This window comes from Perognathus longimembris, chromosome 2 (genome assembly GCF_023159225.1).
Source record: "Perognathus longimembris pacificus isolate PPM17 chromosome 2, ASM2315922v1, whole genome shotgun sequence".
In the NCBI taxonomy this organism is placed as follows: domain Eukaryota; kingdom Metazoa; phylum Chordata; class Mammalia; order Rodentia; family Heteromyidae; genus Perognathus; species Perognathus longimembris.
Window position 1 is genome coordinate 30,090,674 of NC_063162.1, and position 15,510 is coordinate 30,106,183.

Here is a 15,510-nt window from a genome sequence, read left to right on the forward strand (position 1 = left end):
TCCTACTTTTTTAATCCATATGTGGCCCTCTCATCCATTGTGTCAGGAAATGATCTTTTTAAAATACCAATTTTTACTTTTAATCTGTGGACTTAATTTTTGTTAATTTTTAGAGAAAAAGTACAAACCTAACCCTTGTCTATCTCTACAGGTTTAACTCTCAGCCTTCACCTTGCCTACTGAATCCTTCTTGGCTTCTTGAATGTTTCCCATTTGTTCTTCCTTTGGGGAACTTTGCACCAAATTTTCCCATTGCTGGGACTATCCTTTGCCTCTTTAATGCTTCCTCATAGTTCAACTCTCTTATCAAATGTTGTAGGGGATGGCTATACCTTTAAGATCTGGGGCTGTTTGGCTGCTATCCCCTCCTAACCCCTTCCGGGTTCTACTGGAAGAGATGCCAAATCAGCCCCGCCTCTTGTCTATGAGCACATGTGCCACCATGGCGCCGGCTGAACCAGGAGGCCGAGCCAAGAGGCCGGGCCTCTGCGGGAAGTTCTGTGTCATCACTGTGATGGACAGTTCATTAGCCAATCGTTAATACCCAGTTAGTCCCTCCCCTTCCTGCCGCCATTACTGTTTTATACCTCCCCCCCCCCCCCCCAGTAAACCCGGTGGGAGTTCCAGAAGCTCACCCTGAGATCGCCTGCACTCGCATCCTGTGTCGTTCTTTAGGGGACTGAGGGGAGGAGGGGCGTCTTGTGACTACGCACCCTCAAGGTTTGCACACTGGGCTGCACTCCAGCTTTTCTGCCTGGCGGGATGAGGTGGGATATGCGCAAGGGTGAAGAGGGAAGCCCGACAGAAATGGCGCCAACGCAGGGCACACGGCAAGCCCTTGGGTCGTGGACGGTATTGACCGGACGTGTGTGTGTAGTACCCCCGAATGGTGGGGCAGAGCTCAAGTTGGTCCACGCTCCAAAGATACTGGATTGGACTTGTGGGACACTCGAGCTGAGGACCGAGGGATTTCAAAACATGCTGCTGGCCTTTTCAACCTGGCTGCTAGAGAGAGATGTGGGCTTGCAGCTGCCAGGGGGGGATGGCTCTCAGGTCCCGCAGTGGTCCCGCCATGGCGGCTTCGTGCAGGGCGGGGTGGAGCAGAGTGCGCGTCCTGCGGCCGGCATGGCAGGGTAGCGCAGGCGGCTATGGTGCCTGGAGCGGGTGCCACCATCCGGCCTGGGACCCCCCCCCCCCGCCCACCCGGGGTTTCCAGGTCCCTATTTGCGAATGTGTCGCGGGGCGGGCGCCAGCGGCGGCATGTGGACAGCACCATTCCCGAGCCGCTGGCGCAGAGCAGCTTGCCCTTGCGCCAGCCCCCCCCCTCTTTTTCTGCTTCTGAGGCCCGGCGGCGGCGCCGGTGGTGGTGGTGGTGGTGGTGGTGGTGGTGGTGGTGGTGGTGGTGGTGGTGGTGGTGGCGGCGGCGGCGGCCCGGAGTGCAGCGGTGGCCCGGAGTGCAGCGGCTTCGCATGCGTGGTTTTAGGGGTGGCCCACCGGCAGCGCTCAGGGCAGCCAGTAAGGCGGGCCGCAGGGGTGGAGCAGAAGCTGCAGGGTTTGTGGGGCCAGAGACCGGTAGCGCCTCTCCCTCCCCACAAACAGCCCCAGGTGCCAAATTCCTGGAGGCTGGGCAGGGGCTTAAAGATATCTTGCTGTGTTAAGCCACGCCATGTGTCTGTGTTTTATTCATGTCTTGTCTCCAAACTGTTTTTTTTTTCAAATAAAAAACAAAACTGTTTTTTTCATTTCTTTGCTAGATAAACTGTGAAAGTTTTTACCTCCTAGAAAAGGTTTCTCTTGCCTTTTTATCTGACCATGTGGTTCTATTATGGGCAAAATAATATCATTTGCCACTGGAATTCCAGAAAACTTATATGGCCGATCAAAAAAACAATTTTAAGAGCACTCAAAGTTTATGCACATTGTATGTCTGTATGTCTATGTCTGTCTGTTGGTAAAACTTAATAACAAAACAAAAACAGGTTTTAAACCCAAACTGGTCATGTTTGGGTACAAGCAAATGTGTCTAAGATGTAAAACCAGTGTGTTAAAAGTCAAGTGTACATCTGATCCTGACAATTCTTTGGTATAAATTAAGATTTTACTTTTCCATTTTTCTCTCCTGTGCTCTCATAAACTCTTAAGATTGAGGAATCAAAATCGTTTTATACAAGTGTGACTATTAACCTAAATTTTCCTCATCCAAAATTAACGTTTTGCTTCACAGAATATGGGTTAAAAAATGTGAGCTAGCCGTATGGATTTTGTGATTAGAAAAATCCTTTTACCCTGCTTGAACCAGAAGGGCATCAGCCTCCAAAAGCCAGAGAATACCCAGAACAACCAACCAGGAAATGCTGGGGATTTTAAATGTCTTTAACCAGTCTGTGTAGAATTTTACAGGCAATCTTGCTGGACATGTCTCTGAGATCTTACTACAGCCTCACCCAGATCCAGCTCATCTCTCCTGCCTGACTCCATCACGCATGGCATGAAGCCTGCTAATTTGGGATGGAAGACACAACCACTGCTAAACCTGAGACTTTTACATTATCCTAAATTTTTCCCTCTTAATTATTATTAATTTGTGCTCTTTTCCACCTGCTGGTAAGATCAAATGGTATGATTTAAATTGATGGCACATAGATCTCATGTTCTCTAAGTGTTACAGCAAAACTTTGACAAGTGAGTTTTGGTCAGTTCTCAACAAGTTACAGATGGGCTCTATTCCTGGTGCTTTCCTCATTGCTAATTGTATATATAAAAAAAAGGGCTTATGACTAAAACTCCTTGAAATGCAGTTCAAAGCCAGCCCGGGCAAAAGAAAATCTCTCTAAATCTCCATCTCCCAATTAACCAGCAAAGAGCCAGACTGGAAGCTTGGCTCAAGAAAACCAGCAAAAGGCTGAAAGCGGCACCGTGGCTCAAATGGTAGAGCACTAGCCTCGAGCAGAAGTACTCAGGGACAGTGCTCAGGCCCTGAGTTCAAACCTCGTGAATGCAGATGGAAACATGCCATCCCAGCAACAAGCGCCTAAACTCCTGGGATTCAGCCAGTCCAGGAAACAGGAATATGGAGAGGAGTAATAGGAGAATGATATCACATCCTAAACGGAGTCGCCTTGTCTTGCTCTTCCAAAACTAATCAGAGCCGGGAGATCAAGAGGAATAGTTACCTGTCCATTTTCCTTTTTTCTGCCAGTTGTATATATGTATATATATTTATTTTAGCCTCTGACTGGCTACTCCAAACCGGTTCACTAGCACTAACTACTTCCTCCACTTGTTCCTCCTTCCTTGTAATTGACCACAATTGGGGTTATGTTCTGAATGGAACTTTTCTGGCTTGTGCCCAGGATATGTTCTATGTCATTCATGTTAACTAACTCTGAGAACTTGTCAGTCTTTTGCTTGATCTTTTCAAAAGTCTCCTTTAACAAAATAACATTCCTCACTAAAGTCACCACCAGGGAACTTACAGTTCAAGGCCATCATCTTTCTACACTGATGTGCCCAGGCTTCAGGAGCTGGCCAGAGGAGACCATGACACCCACTGGCCCTGATGACCATTCTCATGGTAATGAGAGGACTTTTGCAACCAAACTAGATGGTGCCAGGCAAATCAGAGGCCCCTGAGTAAACCTGGTGGGAGTTCCAGAAGCTCACCCCAAGATTGCCCACACTTGCATCCTGTGTTGTTCTTTAGGGGACAGAGGGGAGGAGGGGTGTCTCGTGACTACGCACCCCCAAGGTTTGCACACTGGGTTGCACTCCAGCTTTTCCGCCTGGCGGGATGGGGTGGGATATGCGCGATGGTGAAGAGGGGAGCTGGACAAAATGTCATTTCCTGTGTGTTCCAACTTGAAGTCCTGGCTTCCTACAGACAGCTAAAAGTACATACACAGGTATACAGGAATGCCCTCAGCCTGCCTTGTCTACTGTAAATCAAGACCCCAGCATATACCATCATTTATAAATGAGGAAATAAAGATATAGTAAATGAAGGATATCTAGCACCTCCTCCATTCTTTTTTTTTTTCCCCAGTCCTGGGCCTTGGACTCAGGGCCTGAGCACTGTCCCTGGCTTCTTTTTGCTCAAGGCTAACACTGTGCCTCGAGCCACAGCCCCACTTCTGGCCATTTTCTATATATGTGGTGCTGGGGAATCGAACCCAGGGCTTCAGGTATATGAGGCAAGCACTCTTGCCACTAGGCCATATTCCCAGCCTGCCTCCTCCATTCTTACAAAAACAGATACACATTTTCTATCCAGCTAAGGGCTGGGGTTGATTTTAGCTTGAAATCCTCAGTTATTCAACTCACATTTTAATATGCTTAGTTAGAATATATATTTTAAAAAGTGGTGATCAAAGAATGGTGAATTTCTGTTTGCAAAACACTCTACTATTTTATCCCACTTGATCTTCTTAAAGACTTCGTGAAATTGGTAGGAATGCTACCATTGTCTTTGTTTACTGGAACTCTAAGAAGTTAAGTGATTTGTACAGGGTCAGCCTAAGAGGAGGCATGAAAGAGAAAAGAGCCTTCCATTTATGAATTCAGTCTAGTTCAAGTGATTGTAGTTGTGCCGGTAATAGATAACAGGGCTCAAAATATTTTAGATGGTGTAGACATATGAATATATTTGTGTATGGATACACTGACACACATGTGTGAGATTGCATACTTTATCTCCTCTCTTTACAGAGGAACAGCTTAGCCTTAAGGAAGTTCAATAACCTACTGGTAGTGGCAGATGCCAAGATCAAACTCAGGCATTCTTTTACCAGATTTCCTCCACTTTTATGAACTTACTATTTGGACTCATCTTTGTTTATAGAAGCTCCTGGCTTCCAAGACGTCCTTCTCTCTCTCAAAAATTAGATCTTAAATAAAAATAATATGTTTTGCTGTTCATTTATTTGCCTTTGCACGCAGTTCTCTGTTAGTTTGCTTTCTAAATTCTTACCACACACATTCCTGTTATCAGGAAGGTAGTAAATTTGGTTGTAGCAGCAACAATAAGAAAAAATCAACCACCCTCAACCTTTGCTAAAAATCAGGTCTGAAATCTACAGCCATCTATACTTTCTTACCTTTACTGAAATCTTCTAGATAAACTGCCACCAATGATATTATAATTGTTCTTGGTTGAAGCCATTTTAGTTCCTCAGGTAAGCTTATTGGTGGAATTGAAATTGCTCTGAATCTCAATTCGGAAGACTGAGCTTCTGAATTGGCCCAGCTTGATCATTTAGCTGTGTGACAGAGCCTAGGTCATTTAACACTTCAAAACCCAAGTCTCTTCATTATCAATGAGATGATAACTTCCTTGTGAAAAGCCATGTTGAATTATGTAGCATCTTTATATTATAGGGAATTAAGAAAAGGAAAGGGCACAAATAGAACACTTTAATACATTCAAGGCAATGCTAAAGACACAGACTCCTCTATCTAATTAGCCATATGGTGGTGCCACTGGATATATTAAGCAACCCATACTGGAGCTTAGGAAAGGTCAGGGTTCAAAGGTTAGAATTTCCTTGAGGGCTTTGTGTCTGTCGTGGCTGAGTACACTGCCATGGCTAAGATGTGAGGGGCTCATGTGCAAATTCTTGCTCACCCCTCTCAACAATCCTTAGGGATAGGGAATTGAGAACCCATGTTTCAATCAAATTGGATGACTGTACTTCTGGGAACTTTCATCCAGGCTCTGTCAGGTCTTCCTGGAACCAGCCTGAAGGAATCTGTGGAAGGGTTAGTTCACTTGACACCTTATATATAACCAAAGTATTTTCACATTAATTCTATACTTTTTTTTCTCAAGTCACAGCTGTCCAAGGGATGAGAATATTAAAACTTGTTACTGCGATATGCTGTGCAATTTCACTTTGTAGAGTAGAAGAACTAATCTAGGGACTTTACCTGAGCTTCTTTCTGAGAGCTCTTTGTACTTTCACCTTTTCACTGCAGATGCCTTGCTGGTTGTCAGCTACAGGCAGCTAGGGAAGCCCTGGACTTGGGTACCAATATTGTGACCCATTTACTCTTGTGTTCTCACAACAGACCATTTAACACAAATCTGTTGCATACCTAGATCAGTGACCAAAAAACAATGTCTCTATTTTTATTCAGACTTTTCAGTTTAAAAGATAAGAGACAATTAAAAAAAATAAGTAGCATCATAAACAGTGATAATCTCTCTCTGGGTAGATGATGAAGGTGGTAGAATCCTACTATTAAATAATGGTTAGCACCAGGAAGGCCTCTCACAAGAAGACACATTTAAGCCTAAACTTCAATAATAGGAGCAGTGCATCTTATGGATCTTTGGAGTGAAAATGTTGGAATGCAATGATTTGGTCAGAAGACTAAGAAGATTTGGGTCAGATAAGAATTAACATAGGCTTTGAAAGAGATCTCTACTTTTGTATTCTTGTCTATACATGGTCAGTTTTCTACTTTCTTGTCCTTTCCCTTTCTCCTTCTTTGGTTATCAGCTCCTTTAGTTGTTGTTCCATAAATGAGTAATCCCCCTTTTCAATATAGAGTCCCAAGATGGATGAAATGTGCATTTATCTCAGTGACTCAGACTGCATGCCAAATTAGATAGAGACCCATGCCAGTTCCTTTGTCCTGAGATCCATGAGATCTCAGTGGGATCTGATCATTGTCTCCTGACCCATCAAAGCCAGGGAGTATGGGAGCCTGAAAAGGACTTTATGATGTGATTCTTGTAAAAAAAAAATCCCTTAACCCAGGCAGCTTAAGCATTGGGGCCTTTAGAGAGCTTTGCTAACCTTGATTTTTTCTGAGCTGCTATAGATTTCTATCTTGCTGTGTGGTTTCCAGTCATTACTGGGACCAGGTTGAGGCCAGCTCTGTGAGTGTTTCCTTTTGTACTACAACTCTGTCATTTACCTGGTTCTTTGTTGTATGGGGTTTGACCAAGCATTTCTTCGTAATGCAGGTGAAACCATCCCTATAAAACACAGTCTTATGGTTCTAGGCATGGAACTTAGAAGACTGAGAAATTTTCATGTAACTGTTAGTGTAGCCCTGTTGATCATGTCCCTGCTTACTCCAGAACTACATTATAAAATGTCATGAACTTATGTGCTAGGAGGGGCTTTTCTTTATCAGAATGGAGAAATTTGCATGGATATGATTGGAAGTACTTTTCAATTAAGTTTGTTGAATTGTAAACATAAACGTACCTTGCTCAACACTAGGCTCTTTAAGGATTGAGAATATGTTGTACTCATTTTTCTTTGTATAGACTTAGAATAGTGGTGAGCATTCTAGAGTCAGACCAGACTTCAAATGGAATCTTGTCAAGTTGCTTAACGATGCAGTGTCTCTGGTCATTTGATGGCAAATGGAAAACATACATACAGGCTTCTTGGGAACTTTGAACAGCATAAGACTGTAAGAGCTCTTAGTGCTAAATGTGAATTCGTAGTGGGCATTCAGTAAACAAGCCTTGCCAATACCCAGTAACTTCATGTTTTATCAATGAAAGCCCTCGGAAACTAGAGATCTGTTGTAGCAAGTGGGGCACAGGGCACAAGTCAGTATGAACTCCCTGTATTCTATACTTGCTCATTTCCTAAGAGACAAGGGATGGTACTATGGTTGGGAAAAGGTGTCCAGGTTTGTTTGGATAAAGACATCTTTCCAAGGCTGAGGAGCTCCTCCTTACTAGTTAGCATGATAAATGTCAAATTCAAACTGTCCTCTCAGCCAAAGTTAAGGAGAGGAGTGGAAGAGACTGTCACCCTACCCCAATCCATTCTCATCATTCACTTAAAGCTTTCCTTTATGTGACTTTTGGTTGCTGAGCTGTATCTATCTAGTGACATGGGGTGGGATGAAGTGTTATGACCATGACAGAAGGATCCTTCTCCTCCCCTCATTCTATCTCTTCCTCCTCTTCCACATTCACCTCCTCTTAATCCTGCTGTCTTCTTTTTCCGCTTCCTTTTCTTCCTCCTCCTCCTCTTTCTTTTTTTTGTGTAGTACTGGGGTTTGCTCTTAGGGCCTTTTGCTTGCTGGGCAGGTTTTTAACCTCTCCAGACACTCTACCAGACTTTGGTGATTTTTGAGATGGGATTCAGAATAGCCTGGTCTTGCAATTCTCCTATGTGTGCTTCCTTCCCTGAATAGCTAGAATGACAGGCATGTGCCACAACACCCAGCTGTTGACTGAGATGGAGTTTCTTAAACTTTTTTGCTTGGGCTGGTCTCAAACTGTGATTTCCCATTTTCACCTTTCAAGTAGCTAGAATTGTGGACTTGATCCATGTGTCCAGTTGGATGTTCTTTAGAGTAGATCTCCAATAACTGCAGGAGTGTGATTGGGGAGTTCTTGATCAACATGAGCAAGTAATTGGGTTGTCTCTTAAAGGTACTCAGCTTCCATATATAATTCGGGTATATATATGTTTGGTTTTTATAACAGTCAGAACTGAACAGTTCTTTGGTTGTTCCTCATATCAGTAGGGTTATATGACAGACCACTTAATTGAAGACAAAGATGTCTGAGTTACAGAAAGTCTACCACATAGCTTATCCTGCTTAATCCTCACCACAAGTCTGAAAATACTATTATCTTTTTTTCACATGAAAGAACAGAGGTTCAAATAACTTTCTTAGGGTGATACAACAGGAAGGATTTAAACTCAGCCTTTTAAGCTCCAGCAAATACTCCTTACCTCCCAGGAAGCCTCTCATGTATTAGCAAGTGAGTTTGCAGCAACAGATGAAAATAATTTCAGTTTATTACTAGACTATGGAATCAATTTGACTCCTTTGGTCATTCTTTTGTCATTAATTTAATAGCTACTGTTAATTAAGGCAATGAAATATTAATAATTTTTGAACAGCAATTTTTCTGAGACACTTTAAATGGAAACTTCTTTTTGGTCTTTCATAGCAGGGGTTACTGAAATATTTTCTAGTTGATACACATACATAGAGTTACAAAAGTGTAAGCCTTTCACACTTTCCTAAGGTAATTTATATAAACCTATATTGTCCTCAAAGTATTCACTGTGAGAGGTCAAATATTTATTTCATCCTGTATGCTCATTGGTCCCTGCTTTGGGAATTATTTTTATAGTTAATAAGCTTTTAAAGATAATATGCCCTGTTTTAAAGACAATTACTTCTACTATTGAGATTTCAAATACATTCATGATGTTCACTAAATTAAAGAACTGTTGCCTGGCTCATTTATATTCAAGATCATATGCTTTGCAGATGATGCTGGAAATTAAAACACTTTTATTAAGATTTTTTTTCCCATTTACCACATATGGTATGCCTAATTAAAAATTGAAAATAGTTTTGTCCATTAAGTCTCACCCACCTTCTTCTTTCCTGGATGACATTGTCAAGATAGTTTCACATTCAGACATTTCTGGGTAGTTTAATTAGACCTGGTGTGGAAATTTACAACCTATACTCTTGCTTATAACTTACTCTCCAAATCCTATTCTTGAACATTTAATCATTAATATTACTTGGTTCAATTTTAAATTTGTTAAAAGGTTTCTTATTCTTTGATTCCAATGCTTCCATCTGTTCTGTGAGTTAAAATATTTTCTAGTTGTTCAGATTGTTGTCTCTTGTACTCACCCTCATAGACATATTGTATCTGTTTATTATTTTCTCTCACATCTTATAGTTTTTTTAAAAAAATTGGGAACATCTTGAATGTCATTTTCCTTCCTATATAGATACTTCACATGATATTGGTAAAAATAATTTTAAAAATTCTTCTGTTGTATCTTTTAGAATTATCAAAACAAATTCTCATAATTAATGGGACTCTAAACCTCAGTTCGTATAAGTTTCAGGATTTGATTTCTTGTGGGAATTTTTGTTTTTTACTCACCTAGAATTCAAGATAGAGAAAGAGTATATCTGGCTTTCTACACCAATAGGAAGATTTTATCTGGCCTCCATTTCTTTGAGGGTGTTGCTTTAAGGATTTTGACTTCCTGTTGGGATTTAGAGTCCAACTGCTGACTTTTTAAAGATGCAATTTCTGAGTTCAGGCGTCAAAACATTTAAAGATCTCCTGGGTACTGTACCTCCTGTACTCATTCATACTAACCCTGGCCACTGATGGGTCAACATGGACACTTGCCATTTATAAAGTTTCTGACATATAACATTTTTTTTCCTAGATGCTTTAGAGATACTATATAGTTTAGTTTTTTTTTCAATTAGAAATTTCTTCTTAGCATCTTAGCATTTGGCTGTGAGTTTATTGCATTAGCCTTTCATATTGGTAAAATTGGTAAAATTATAATTGTAGTTTTATTTTGAATACTTACTGAGAATTCAAGTTTATGGAGTTTAATCCATTGTCTGACCTAAGTTTGATGATATTTTATACAGTAGTCATTATTATAGAATAATTTGTGTAAATCATTGAGCATAAAATGAGCCTCGGGCTGTTTGTTGAGAGGAGGAATAAACAGTTAGAGTTTATATGTTTTGGTTATTTTCACATAATGTTTTGGGATTAGTCACAGTTTGGATCATTGGCAAGCCTGTGGAAAGTTCATAGGCCTGTTCATGAAGATTTAGGTTTTTTTTCCCAACATTCTCTAAAAGGACATGCATTTTTACTAGTGGGTTATTGTCTCTGTGTCTTCTTTTAGTCATCTGGGCATCTTGTCCACAAAAATATTTTGTTAGTCTCAGTTTAGTTCTTTAGCTATATGATGGTACATATTAGTAAGTAAGCTGTTTGATAACCTGTTAGTAAAGTTAACACAATTTGCAAAAATGACAGAGAGTTTCTATAAGCAAAAAAGAACTACTCAATACTGTTTTAAAGAAATGGCCACACAGGGCCTCGGAATATGGCCTAGTGGCAAGAGTGCTTGCCTCATATACATGAGGTTCTGGGTTCAATTCCCCAGCACCACATATACAGAAAACGGCCAGAAGTGGCGCTGTGGCTCAAGTGGCAGAGTGCTAGCCTTGAGCAAAAAGAAGCCAGGGACAGTGCTCAGGCCCTGAGTCCAAGCCCCAGGACTGGCAAAAAAAAAAAAAAAAGAAATGGCCACACAAAGGGACTGGTTTTAACCCATGCTTAATTATATCTGTCATCTATTTTAATGAGAATATCACAGTTCACAAGGAAGTAGTAATATTTTTTCTGTGACATTAATAAGAGCATATGAGTGGGTTTTTTCTTTTTGTAACAATAATGGTTTACCTTACCTCCAGAAGATTCTAGAATCAACAGATATATTCTAGATTCCTTATTAGAACATGTACCTAAAGGTACATTTTGAAGTTTTTAATATTCAATTGAGCTTTTATTGGAATGTAAATGTTTTTGAATTTTAAAAGATTTACAGTAATATAGAACATAATTTCTTATGTTTTACATAAGAAGATAACTAATTTTTTTTAATCAGTTATGGGGCTTGACTTAGGGACCTGAGTACTGTCCCCGAGCTTTTCTGCTCAAGGCTAGTGCTCTACTACATGAGACACAGCTCTGCTTCTGTTTTTTCTGGTGGTTAATTGGAGATTAGAGTCTCACAGACCTTCCCACCTGAGCTGGCTTCAAACCTTGATCCTCAGATCTTAGCCTCCTGAGTAGCTAGGATTAGAGGTGTGAGCCACCAGTGCCCATCTCAATAGATATTAATAATGGGGTTTACACAGGTTAAAAGTAAGACTTGAATGTTTGAACCTAAAGATGCCATCTCTCACATCTAAACACCATAAGAAAACAATAAAGAAGATGAAACACCATGCAAGAGCCACTACTATTTTGTCAAGGAAAAGTAGCATTTTAATAAAATAATATATATTTACAATCACTAAAATGAAAGTAATCTATAAGCAAAAATGAGACTAGTTAAGCTTGCTTAGTCTTTTACACAACACAGTATTTCATTGCCATTAAAATAATGATTATACACACAATAACACCACACTATTACTAGGCTATTTAGACAGAAAAAATTTGCTAGGAATGTTTTTATATTAATAATGAAGAATAAAAATAACTACATTCTATATAAAAATCCAGAAAAATGTAGAAATTAAGATAAAAAATAGGAATTAGGATCAACAAGAATAAAAGAAAAATAAATCCCTTAATAGGCTTTATGAAATAAGCAATAAATATTGCCAAATCCTGGCAAAGAAAACAACACACATAGAACTTGAATGAAAACATGGTTGTAACCAGAAACATTAAATCTAGTTAAAAGAGAAAATGTGACAGAAAAATCTCAGCGAGACAGATTATGCTGAGAATTTAAACAAATAAGGAAATTTCAGGGGCTGGGGAGATAGCCTAGTGGCAAGAGTGCCTGCCTCGGATACACGAGGCCCTAGGTTCGATTCCCCAGCACCACATATACAGAAAAACGGCCAGAAGCGGCGCTGTGGCTCAAGTGGCGGAGTGCTAGCCTTGAGCGGGAAGAAGCCAGGGACAGTGCTCAGGCCCTGAGTCCAAGGCCCAGGACTGGCCAAAAAAAAAAAAAAAAAAAAAAAGGAAATTTCAAGAAATTTTAGGAAATACAGTTTAACAGATGTGCTCTATTTTATACTTTATCAAGTACCTATTGTTAGGTTTTTAAAGTAGGTAGCCGGTAAAGGAGAACGCCACGCGGTATTCAGGCAGGAGAGAACGTTTATTACCGAACTGCTGGCCTGTGGCCAAGATGATCCATGGCCAGAGAGAAGGGAGAGAGAGAGAGCCACCCCCACCCAGCCCTGCTTTATTTAGGGCAGGGGCAAGGGGTGTGGCCAGGTGGATTAGGATGTGACCTCAGGGAAAGGGGAGGTAACTGCCTCCAGGTCTGCAGGTTACCCAGGTAACTGGGTGGAGACTTAATGAGGTGGGGGCATCTGTATGTAGCCCTCAGGGAGAGGACCTAACACCTATTATTGTTTTGGTTTTAGCCTGGATTATTTTACTTGTGGGTCTTTTCAGACTATTAAAACTATTTTTACCAGTAGTAAAGTTCCTTATTTGCATAATTTTCCAAAAATTTTGGAAATAGTCTTGAATCTGTTATTATAGTATGACTTAGCAGGAAGCTAATGTTTTGCTCTAAGATTTCATTTCCATCCCATTCTCTCTGGCCATTTTTTCCTAAGGAAATAATTGGTCAATAAAGGTTCAATATATCAAAGATATACATGAAATATTTTTATTGTAGTTCTTTTTTAACATTTCAAGCAATTAATTTTTCCCAATACTTTATCAGTGTAAAACAAATACTCATCATTTCAATGCAATATTGTGAATGTATTAAAAAGGGTAACTATGAACCATATACAATTTTAATAGGGAATGAATAAACAAGAATGGCCAATTTATTTAAGCTATATGAAGTTGTGTTTATAGACAACAGGATGAATAAGGAAAATGTATGCATTATTTCTTAGGATAATAGAATTAGAGATGATTTCAATTTTTGTGTCCATTGTTATGTAACCCCAAAAGTGCCTTTATAAAACCTAAACAGAGGTCTTCAAACAACACATTTTTCTTAAGGCATTTAAAAAACACAAAAATTTCATATTAACCATTTAAAAATAGATAACGGTTATAGCAAATGTTCTCAAATTTTAGGTCATGATCAAATTCAACTGTGATTAATTGTTTAGTGATCTTGAGATGTCTAGTGTATAATCAAGTCACCGTAAATCATTTTATCGGAAACTGACAAACAACAAGCATGAAAAAAATCATTTTGTTAAATTAATTCTTATGGTATTTTAGTTCTTTGATAGTACAAAATTGAAGTACCTAAAATGTTTATGAGCCCTTGTAAAATAACAAAAACTATTCAGAATGTTTTGTACATTACCCTTGTAAAAGTTTTGAAGTATGTATATCAAGCATGTTTATATCTGGGTAGCAGCTGGATGACTGAGATTATTTTTGTTCAATGAGTATTTTCTAGTTTCTATTATGATTATGTATTATGTGTATTATATACAACTCATAGCATAGTGAGTTAATAAGAAACATAAGTGTATCATGAAGAGAAAGCAGTGTCAGTATTTCCTATACAGTTTGATCTCAAATGCCAACCAAAATGCTCAGGAAAAGTAAGAAAAGACCTATAACAAAACCATAGTGTTATTAGTAGTTCTTTCTTGAAGATAAAAATGATAATTACTCTTCTCTTACATATTTTTAATCAGTTTTCTGTAATATCTAAAATAGTATTTGTAATTGGAAAAGCAAAAAAAACCAGAAATGAGGTATAATTGAGTAGCAGAATGCTTGCCTTGCACATACATGGCCCTGAGTTCAATTCCCAGCACCAAAAAGCAGTAACAACAACAAAGTCCAACAACAACCACCAAAAATTGAAGAGCAGAGGAAGAAAATGAAAGTTGATATAATCTTTATTCTATGAAGTAAATTCTACTTTGCTTTTCCTTTACTTGGTTAATCTATAGCCTTGTGTCTGACCACAGCATGCATCTCATTTAGAGTCCATTATTTTCCTATCCATATTTTATTTTATATTCTTCTTGAGAGGATTGCTTTGAATAAACACATAAATTAAGACTATGATGTAAGAAGAGAAAATAAAAGAGCCTTAGCTCACAGTGTCATGCTTCCTACAACCCCGGTTTCAGACTTTCTCTGGACTGTCTTGCCCTAGTTTCCACTTTGTCACCTTGAGGCTAAAGGGATTAATGAAAATCAGTAGATGAATTTCTTGTTGTGGACTAAGGTTTGGAGAAACTATTTTCATTCCTCTATTTTCTCCTACAGTTTTAATATCATTTGTTTATTCAACTATATTTAAACATAATATATCCTTGTTATATAAAATGCAAGCAATTGAGAAAAATACAATGACAGTAAAATTATATTACATTTTAATTTAGAAATAGACCTTATTAAAACAACTGACAGATGCCACTCAAAGTCTCTCCCTAGATGTCTTCAGAGAATAAGGATAACTAAATTCAATGCATGAAATAACTTAAGAACAATAGGAGCAGTGTACATTTACTATTTGTACTAATATTGATTTTTACCTTTACAAAGCAAAGAGTTAAATGAAAATAAATTTGAAATTTCAAATTATTGTTTTATCAATAAAGAACATTATAGTTCTTTAAGAATTAGGGAAAATAGATTAAGAAAAACTTTGAGAAATTGAATTCATACAGATGTTGGCATTTTAATTTCTGTTTAAAGTTATAGATTATACTTTTAGAGTATGTAATTGAAGAAAATCACTGTGAAGTTAGTCACTGGAAATGACTGATTGATATTGACAATGAAAAGGAGGTCAGTCAGGAAAGACACGTCCATCCACACATACTCCCACAGCTGGATTCCAATTTTATTCCTTATGAGAGTCACAAGAATGCTGGCCAGCACTTTGCTATCCACATCATGTTGGACAGTTGTTAAAGATGAACTTACAGTATCTGGGGTGCTTACACTAATCCTAGGAAAGAGAAAATTGATATAGAAGAATTTCATCATCCATT

At 39.1% G+C, this 15,510-nt stretch overlaps 1 pseudogene; it reads left to right on the forward strand.

Moving 5' to 3' along the window:
• Nucleotides 1-1,469: 1,469 nt before the first annotated feature.
• LOC125343898 overlaps nt 1,470-15,510 on the forward strand; it is a 56,138-nt pseudogene continuing 42,097 nt past the window's right edge.